The 10,569-nt window shown below is 37.4% G+C and overlaps 1 pseudogene; it reads right to left on the bottom strand.

Annotated features, from left to right (window-relative positions):
* Positions 1-4,591: 4,591 nt before the first annotated feature.
* On the bottom strand, positions 4,592-6,067 carry LOC114617733 (annotated as a pseudogene).
* Between the last annotated feature and the right edge of the window lie 4,502 nt (positions 6,068-10,569).

The raw sequence follows: 10,569 nt of genomic DNA, 5'->3' as shown, positions 1-10,569 counted from the left end.
AAAAAAAAGTGAAATAGGTAATGTTCTGATAAGTGCTATTCTGGACATTTATAATTGATTTGGAAATTGATGTCACTCCTCATGAGATTTAAGACTTTGGGGATAATGAAAGAAGCAGCTGAGGCTGAGGGAGAAGCAATAAGAGAATTCCCATTAGAAGTGGAACTGGAGATTTTAGGTAATTTCTACAATTTCATGAGAAAAGACATGAAGCTTTGCTTTTGGTAGCTGAGCAAATCTGGTGTTATGAATACTGTAAAATGATAATAATATTTAGAATATCGCAAAAATCATAGTTCATATGCAGTATCACCATTAGTGATTGACAATAATATTGTAAGAAATTCCTCTCTGAATGAATACTGTCAACTGTGTAGAAAAGCCAACAGAGAAAGGAAGAATCAATAAATATACCATATTTTATTTATTTTGAGAAATTACTACAATTACTCATGCCTTCATGATGCCAAATATGATCATTGGCATCAATCACCTGTGAAGACAGACCTTCAACTAGCAAAAGTATTATCACTCACTTCCTGCTCAGATGAGCACTAAAATTTTGACTCTAAAGTGTCTTTAATGAGTGTGTATACATTTCTTTTCAAAGGCATGATGATATTACAGTACCTGTAATAATTTTTGAAGAAACAGTAAAGATGCCTACATTGAGCATTTAATAATGTAATTTGTATTTTTAATTTTCCTCCTCTCCTTTTTCTCTGTTATTTAAGATTGAGTCCTCCTCTGATGATGAAGCTTATTTCATCCAACTTTCTTTTCTCAGCCTAGTACCCTACTTTGACTTCAAACATGCCCAGATATAATTTTTAAGTTTTATTTTGCATGTGTTTTGCTTGAATGCATACATGTGTAGCTCATGTGTGAGGACCACCCACGGATACCAAGAGAAGATACTATATCCATTGCAACTGGACTTCTAGGTGGTTTTGTGAGTCACCATGTGCTTACTGGAAACTAAATATAGATCCTCTGCAAAATGTATCACTTTTTTATAATCTTCAAGTGAATATATAGATGATTGGCAATATTATTAAATACTATAAAAATATGTTGCCATCCTCTCAAAGAAGAGTTGCTTTTTACTGCTTTGTCTGGAAAGATTAAATCCTTTTGGATTTACTTCTGACACAATTACAGACAGAAGAATAAAATGTACACAAACACTTGCTTCTGCATTGAACAATAGGGAATCAAGACTGTGATCTCTGACAAAAGAGAATCAAAAGAGATAAGCTGTAAAAATCCTTCTGCTTTTCTACCTGGAGGCAGTTTCCAGAAAGCAATAAAGGGAAGGAGATCCAGTTACAGCCTGAGGTGAAGCCATAGAGAGCACCCATCAGAGGTGGCCCCTGGCATCTGCAGAGCTGATGCTGGAAACACCAGAAGTTTGTATCCAAAAAACAATCATTTCCAAGAATAAATGTAATAAATTTTGCAACAGGAGCTATTGAAGAAGGCAAAGTTACTCCATAATGTCTGTACTGGGCACACTACTGGGATTTATTTCTGTTCTTACAAAGAGACGAAAAAACATTGACTGTCTAGAACATTGAACAGGACTCTTCACATATCACATACTTAGTGTCATGGCTAAGCTATGCCAGGACTACAGATGATCCCACATTTGCCATAGAGAACAATTTTCAAAATATTTAAGTTGATCCATAAATAACCTGTATACCAAGAAACTTGTCATTAAGTAAGGTAGAGATGCAACATAATAACGTTCTGTGTCAAATAAAAGGACATAGACATGCATACATTTAAAACAGGAAATTAAAATGCATAATCAGAAGAAAATTAGGAGAAACAGAACCAGAGTTATGGAAGTACCGAATGTGTACTTTAAACAATTTTTAACAATATACTAGTTGAATGGAGAATCAAGGGAAGATATCAGAAGTTGGAATTCTATATTTATAGTATAGTATACACATCCAAAGAGAGTACCGGCCAACCAAAAATAGCAGGATATCTCTTGGAACTAAAACAATAAAAGACTTAAAATATATTAGAACTACTGCATACCTATATTTACATCTATTTTCTATAATATGTGCTCTCATAGACTACCACAAGTAAAGAAAAATGGAAATGGAGAGGGTGAAAATTAATGACAAATTTTTTAAAAGAAATTCGTGAAGATTACATATTTATGATCCATGAAACTTAACAAAATCCAAGTATGATGCATGCAAACAAAAATATACCAACAGAAATCCCAATGATATTAACTAAAGCAGAAATCACAATGATATTAACTAAAACGGAAATCCCAATGATATTAACTAAAACAGAAATCCCAATGATATTAACTAAAACGGAAATCCCAATGATATTAACTAAAGCAAGTGACTCACAAAATACATAAAAATGGCAAAGTGTTCTTACTGACTTCTTGAAGATTTAAAATGAGAAATGTCAATTAATATAAAAACGTGACCCAGACACTAATGGAACAATATGTAAAATGAAGACAGCTGGGGATGAAGAGAGAGAAACAAGGAAGAAATGAAGGAAGAAAAGCAAGCAAGATAGAAACTGTTCTATATGAGAAAAGTGTCTTTCGACAGCAAAAACTAAATAAACACTTTTGCAGACAAAAAAACCACAGAGAAATCTTTTTCAGCTGGCAGGAAGGAGAAGGAATACTCAAGGGCACTTTTGAAGCTGTAGGAAACAAAACGTGCATCCACACAAAGAGAGAAATAGTGGAAAATTCTGAATGTGTCTTTAAATATAAGCAAATGCTTTTCTTCTTTTGAATGTACTTAAAATATAACAGGTTACTTAAAGCGAGAAAAATGGCAGCATATTGTGCAGAATTACAGCATATATTTCAGTAAATGTATGCTATTGGTATCACACATCATAGAAGAGAGAAAAGCAGTACAAGTCTCCAAATTCATTGTATATGAAATAATATATTATTTGAATATGCTTCGTATTACCTTTAAGCTCAATATTTTAAGTGAGAAGAAACGAAAGGGAAGGAAGTGAAATTAAGAGATTGAGAAGCAGAAAGAATGCTGATTCTAAAGGAAAATGTGCAAATAGAATACTAAAGGTAATTTCTAAGATGAGGCAATATTAAGAACAAAAGGAGAAACATAGCAACATATATAAATCAAAGATCAATGTGGTATAGCTAAATCCAACTACGATTATAATTATGTTCATTGAGTATAATTAGGAATAACAAATTTATTGATGATGATAAAAGATAAAGGAATCTACTCTATGGTCTATTTAAAGGAAAGGAGCTTTCCAAATAAAATTAACAAAAAGTAAAAATCCAGAAATAATCTAATGATATGATTAATCATTAATGATATGAAAAATATTAATCTTATCACCCAAACTGGTACTTAATAGGTGATCGAAAATAGCATATTATTCTGTGTGTGATGATGCACACCTAAAATTCGAGCCTTCCAAAGACTCTTCTGTCCTCAGATTTCTCTCCATCTTCATCTATACTCCTTCCTCTTCCCTGTAACTTCTTTTATTTATATTTGTACATATATATTTCATATATGAGAAGCTAACGTACTGATAATCTGTGGTCTTCCCCATCTTTGACAGCCTTTAATTCTGCCTATGAAAGAACCCATGGTAGACATCACCATGATATAATAGTAGATGATGGTATACAATTCAATTTTCCTGCAAAAGGCATAATTCCATTCTTGTTTACAGAGAAATGAATCTCAACTCTGTGTAGGTAGAACCCATTTTCTATTATCATTCGTCTAGAGATGGCCCCTAGATGGTTCAATAACTTTGTTATTGTGAATAGTGTTGCAATAATGATAGATATTAAGGTAGGTCTGTGCTCTGCTGACTTTGATTCCCTGGAGTATATGCCAAAGAGCAAATCCCATATACGTTCTTATTATGCTTTCATAAATATACATTTCCCCAGCAGTGTAGAAAAGACCCTCACTTCCTCACCAGCCTTTTTGTTTTCACTTGTTTTATTGTAGGTAGTTATCCTGACTCTGGTAGGATCTACTCTTTTACTCTTTTTTTTTTTTTTATAGAAATGTGATGTTTTATTACAAAGAGTCACAAAATGAAAATACCTCAAAAAGGAAGCTAGGCTAACAACCGCCACCTACAGAATTGGGGAAGACAGGGCAATGTCTAAGTTTTCTTGTTTGCCCAAGATGGGTGGGAAGGTATAAACAGAACCAATCTAAAAATGGCTGATATTACCCAAGCCTGAAAAGGGGTTCCAGAAGACCCAGTCACCCCTTGTAAAAAGCTTAAAAGGAGCATCTTAACAGAGCTCCTAGGCAGGCACTTGGCAGTTCAGGATTTTGTCTTCTGGTTGTTTTCTTTCCACTCAGACCCTATGTGGTTCAAAGCTGAGATTGGGGGGTGGGGGGGGGACAGGATGGACAAAGGAGCTCTGGAAAGAGGTCTTCCCAGCACCGCTGCCCTGTGCTCTGGTCCCTGGTTCCTATCTAGTCCCTAGGGACGGTATATTTAATTTATTTTATATAAATACACAGAGGAATAGAAAATATAAAATCTGAGAAATTGAGAGATAGTGAGGAACTTCGGGAGAAGATGGGGCTGCAGACCTTGCTCAGGCCATCTTGACCTCTTCTTTGACCCCTTTGGCTTCTGGCTTCTCCTCCTTGGTTTTCTCCTCTTCTGTGACTTCTTTTTTCTCTTCAGGATCTTTCTCTTTCTCATCCTCTGTTTTGACTCTTTTGGCTTTTTTGAAGTTAGAAGAGTTCTTGCGACCACCTTCTCCCTCCTCATCTGAATCAGAGAATTCTTCCTCACAGGCAATGCGTTTGTCAGAGGAGCAGATGGAGATGCGTTTGTCAGGGTCTTCCTCATCCTCATCACCTCTCTCTTCTGGGATAGCATCCTCAGGTATGGCCTGCATCTGGACCCCAGGGGCATGGGGCAGCATTCTCAAGTTCTCAAAGAGCTGCTGCTTGATCTTTTCCAGGTATTCATTAGTGTTCTGGTTAGTCATATTGGAAGGGCTGATGTGAAGCTTGAAATCTGGTCCAAAGTATTCAAAGTAGTCATTGTATGGGAGCTCATTAGGGATCTCTGTGTCCAGGGCCACAGCTGTCTCGTAGGTTCAGCACCGAGCAACGTTCCGGACGGTGTAGCCACCTCCTCCCAGCATTAGCATAGGCAAGTTGAAACTCTTCACGAACTCCACACACTTGGCATGCCCTCTGATGGTCAGACTGAAGCAACCTAACCGGTCCCCAGACAGGGAATCGGAGCCGCACTGTAAGACCACTGCACTAGGCTGGAACATCTCCATTACTTTGGACATGACTGGCTTGAAGATGGCTTCATAGGACTCATCATCAATGCCGTCTCGCAGTGGGTAGTTAACAGCGTAGTACTTGCCTTTGCCAGCCCCAATATCCCGTAGGTCCCCAGTTCCCAGGAAGTACTCTCCGTATTTATGAAAGGACACACTCATGACCCGGTCGGTAGTATAGAAGGCCTCTTCCACGCCATCGCCATGGTGAGTATCAATGTCAATATACAGCACTCTCTGGTGATACTTTAGCAGTTCCAGGATGGCCAAGACGATATCATTGACGTAACAGAAGCCAGATGCTTCAGACTTCTTTGCATGGTGCAGGCCCCCAGCCCAGTTCACAGCGATGTCCGTCTGCTGCTTATTGAGTTTCACAGCACTTGCGACAGAGCCACCCGTGGACAACTGACAGAACTCAAACAGGCCATCAAATACTGGACAGTCCTCACCAACGTTGAATCTCTGCATCTGCTTGCTGTACTCAGACATATTATCTGGGCGAATAGAACGCAAGAATTTAATGTAGTCATCGCTGTGGTACTTGGTCATCTCCTCAGCATTGGCTTTGTGAGGACAATAGATTTCCATTTTCCGGTAGAGACCGTAGTTGAGCAGCAGGTTGTGAGTCATGCGGATGCGGTGCGGCTTCATCGGGGGCCCTTGTCCATAATAGTAGTTTCCAACGTCCCCGTCGTAGTAGTAACAGACTTTCCTCTTGGTGCCCTGAGTCTGCGCCATCTTGCTCGCCGCCCGGCCCTCCCGTCAGTCTCGGATCTACTCTTAATGTAGCTTTAATTTGCTTTTCCCTTGTGGCTAAACACATTGAACATTTTCCATTCACTTTTTATTGGTCATTGTATTTTATTTTAAAAGAATTCTATTTGATGTATTTTCTCATTTATTGATTGAAAATTTGAAGGGTTTTGATATTTAATTTTTGAGTTCTTATATACTTTAGTCAATCCTTATTGAGTTTTTATATACTTTAATTAAGGCTTGTTTGATGAGTAGCTGGTGAAGATTTTTTTCCAATTCTATATGATTTCTTTACTGAGTTGTTTCCTTGGATGTACAGATTATAAACTCTATGAAATTCTATGTGTCCATTGTTTTATAGTGCCATTTGTTTTATGTTATAATAGACAGTATCAGCAAGTTCAATTGCAGTAACAGGGGTCCATTTGTGATATGTTTTCAGAGACCAGACAAGTTGTCTTCACTTTAGTGAATGACATCCCAGGTAATTCAGATATACTGTCTGTAGGCCAACTGTCAGAGTATGGAGCCATGTTGAGAAAAGCTTAGGAAAGAATTATACACAATGCAAACATTTAGAGAAATATCATATACAACATAATTTATTAAATATTTATTAACTATAACTTAACTTTAATGCTCAATGTATAGACCTCCAATCACATTTGAACATGTTTCAAGCCATTTCTGCATCATTTTAATGAAGAAGGGAGAATATTGTTTTTTTTAACTTCATAGACACTAGCTCTTTATCAAAAAATGTAAGTTTCATCTGTCAATTCTTGCCATTTCCTGAGCTTTGTACTTCTCTTTAAAAAAATAAGCTCTTATTTTCAATGACATTAATAGTATTATAATATTATAATATTTCAAATGACATTAAGTAAGTATTTACTTAAAACTATTTTCTTTCATTCTTATAAATGCTTTTCTCTTTGTATCAAAAGATTTCTGAATTGTTGGCATTGGCCACTCAACAGGGAAATATGTAACCAATATTTGAAACCCAACAACAATTCTAATGTACATAAAAATATTTTAGTAAATACTTGTTATAAGAGCCTGATATGGATGTCTCCTCAGAGGTCTTCAAGAGTCTGACATATTCAGAGGCAGATGCTCACAACTAGCCATTGAAGTGATTATGGGGTTCTCAATGGAGGAGTTAGAGTGAAGACTGAAGGAGCTGAAAGGATTTGTGGCCCCATGAGGAGAGCAACAATACCAACCAACCACAGCTCCCAGGGTCTAAACCACCAGCCTGGGAGCACTTATGGAGGGATCCAGGGCCTTAGCTGAATATATAAGAGTGGAGGGCCCTGCTGGGCACAGGTGGAAGATGAGATCCTTGACCTCATGAAGGCTGGACGCCCCAGGGGGTGGGAGTTTTGAGGGTGGGGAGGTGGGAGTGGGGGGGTAGATAGAGGTTACATCCACAAAGAAGAAGGAGGAGGTGTGAGGGGATTGGGGGTTCCTGGGTGGGTGGGGGATGGGGTAAGGGGACAACATATGAAATGTAAATAAAACATCCAATAAAAAAATTAAAAAAAAATATTTTGTATATCTACATTGTACTGAAAAAAAGGCTCTAGATACATGTTATTGAAGTCCAGGCTAGGGATGCATTTCAGTGATCAGGCTTGATATGCACAAGCAAAGCCTAGGTTTCATCTTCAGCTGCAGTTGAGTGTGTGTGCACACACATAAGCATCGCCTAGCCAACTTTTAGTAGTTAGTTATAAATACCGAACTGTATAGAATTATGGAAAATTATAAGAATTATTAGAAATGCTATGCTTTTTTGTACTGATTCATTACTTGGCTAGTAATCACTCAGAGTAACCAGAAATGGAACGACCTTCCTGAGTCTGTGTTGGTCTGTACTCTGGCTTCATATCTGTCTCATCCTCCTTCAAAGCTGACGGTATAAAGAACAACAGCACATCTTTCTATTAGCTGTTATAATGCCCTATTCAACACTAAGAAAAGGTACCAAATTGTTTCTAATTTTATCCTAAATCTGCACTACTATTGGAGTGCAGAAATATCAGAGCCACAACAGGCAGACTACCACATCCTGAGATAATGTCCAAACAGAAACATTTGTTTTGTAGGTACAAGGGTACCCCTAAGTGATAACTTCTCTGGGGATACCTTGAAAGATCAGGGATATCATCTAGACCACAGTCTGACCAGGACTGGTTAATGATACCTACCCTGCCTGCCCCAGTTCTTCCTTTGATTAAACCTAAATCTCATGCCAGTACCAGAAAACACTGTAGATTTGTTCTCTGCCATTGCTTGTGTTTGACTTGCCCTAAGATCCTAAGTCTAACCAGTGGGCCATGACTTCAGATACACAGTAATAGCTAAAATGTGTATAACCCATATAAAATAGTTCAGATTTTATATTACGAGAAACTTTCTATAGAAACAGGACATTTAAAAATCTTGTGCAAGACTTGTGATCCCTTACAATTGCCTTTCTTTTTTTTTTCCTTCTAGTTTACTTCCTTGGCCCTTTTATTTTTTATTTTATCTTATATTTTTATTGGATGTTTTATTTACATTTCATATGTTATCCCTTTACCCCATTCCCTTCCCCCACCCAGGAATCCCCTATCCCCTCACCCATCCTCCTGCTTCTCTGCGGATGTGCCCCTACCTACCCCCTTACTCCCACCTCCCCACCCTCAAATTCCCACCCACTGGGGCATCCAGCCTTCATGAGACCAAGGATCTCTCCTCCCACCTATGCCCAACAGGGCCCTCCACCCTTACATATACAGCTGGAGCCATGGATCCCTCCCTAACTGCTCCCAGGCTGGTGCTTTAGACCCTGGGAGCTTGGTATTGTTGCTCTCCTCATGGGGCCCGCAAACCCTTTCAGCCTTTCATTAGAGAGTAAGAATATTTAGGAAAAAAAATAACTTCAGTAATTTACCTGGCTTCAAAGATCTCTGTGCATTTTACACTATCATCTCTAATGAAAATTCTTACTGTTTTATTTCAGTGAAGACAGAAGTAATCCAAGCTCGGTTAATTTACTTACACCACTAGGAAATTTAAAACATATTGATTTTAAATTGACCACCAATGTTGAGTAAAATTAGTTTCTTAGGGTTTTTTGTTTGTTTGTTTTTGTTTTTAAAGAAAAACTAAACATATGAACAGTTCTCTTAAACTAGAAAACTAGTAAAGAGGAAAAAAGACACTGCAAAAGTGAGAGAAGCTGGCAGGCTAAAACCCTTTCCCAATTCATTATCTCCCATACTTGGCTTCTTAAGTTCATTAAGATAGTTTGATAGGAAGGAGAGGTGCAATACATTTTCCTTTATCAACCATAAACAGTTATGAATCTGGAAGATGTAAACTCAACAGGTAAGAAATGCTCTAATGGCCTGGCTTTTCTAAGAATATAAGGTTGAACCATATGAAGCCTTGACTATTATTTAAAATGATAGTTTAAAGTAATTGATATGTTAGCATATAGAAAGGCTAAAGACTTTGGAAGAGAAACAAGAAATTGATGGAGCAGTTAAATTCAACACTGAAATTTCCATCTTTATTTCTTCGTTATATTCTTAAAATTGCTGAGTTGTCTATAGCACCCTAATCTCTAAGGTGATTTGGTACCTCATTTTTAACATCCTTTTAGGAGTCTCCCCCCCACCTTACAGGTACCTCTCCATTCAATCTATCAGCTTAACCCCATCCAAAGAAACTCAGTGTATATCGCTCTGTTCTCTCCTTTTCTCTCTCCTTTCTTATTTGATAAATCTGGTCTCTGTAGGAAAGACAGCAGCCATTTCACTTTAGAAGAAAGTCTATTTTAAGTAGCAGCTGCTTGGGGAAAGTTTGGAGACTTTAATCCTCAGTTCTCTTTTCTTTAACAATGCTAGCTGGCATGCAGTCAGCAGGAAAGTAAAACCAGAGCTTTCAGAGAAACACTCACAGTAGAGAGTAGTGGCCCATTATGACTGTGAACAAAGGCAATTCTCCTGGAATCATTTTCTAGGAAAGCATGTTATGCCATTGTGACTTCATTACAAAAGAAGGACGGATGAAGAAAAGTGAAGAGAAGGAAGAATAAAAAATATAAAAATGAAAGAACACTAAGTTATAACCCATTTTTCTCTGATTCTCATAATTAGTATGTTATTTTTGACACCTTTCTATAGATCATATTTGACAGATTGACCAATACATTCAGTGCTTAGTTTAACAAACCATTGCTATTACTATGTTTACTTTCAAGGCATCCATTTGTTTTATATTTTAAGTGGAGAAAAATCCTAAAGCAATACAGGTTAGTTACTAGTGGTGGTTAGGAAAACTCTTATTTCTTAACACCCAGTAGTATCTGAAATGTACTTTGCCATAGTTGAGACCTAGTTATCTTTACTTTTATGGTGCTTGTTTTGTTTGCTTTGTTGGATTTTGTTTGTGTTTGTTTGGGGTTTTGGTTATATACTACTATAAGT

Source organism: Grammomys surdaster, unplaced genomic scaffold (assembly GCF_004785775.1).
Source record: "Grammomys surdaster isolate TR1022 unplaced genomic scaffold, NIH_TR_1.0 62, whole genome shotgun sequence".
NCBI lineage: Eukaryota > Metazoa > Chordata > Mammalia > Rodentia > Muridae > Grammomys > Grammomys surdaster.
Note: the sequence above shows the minus strand (reverse complement) of the source record. Positions and strands in the feature narration are given on the sequence as shown.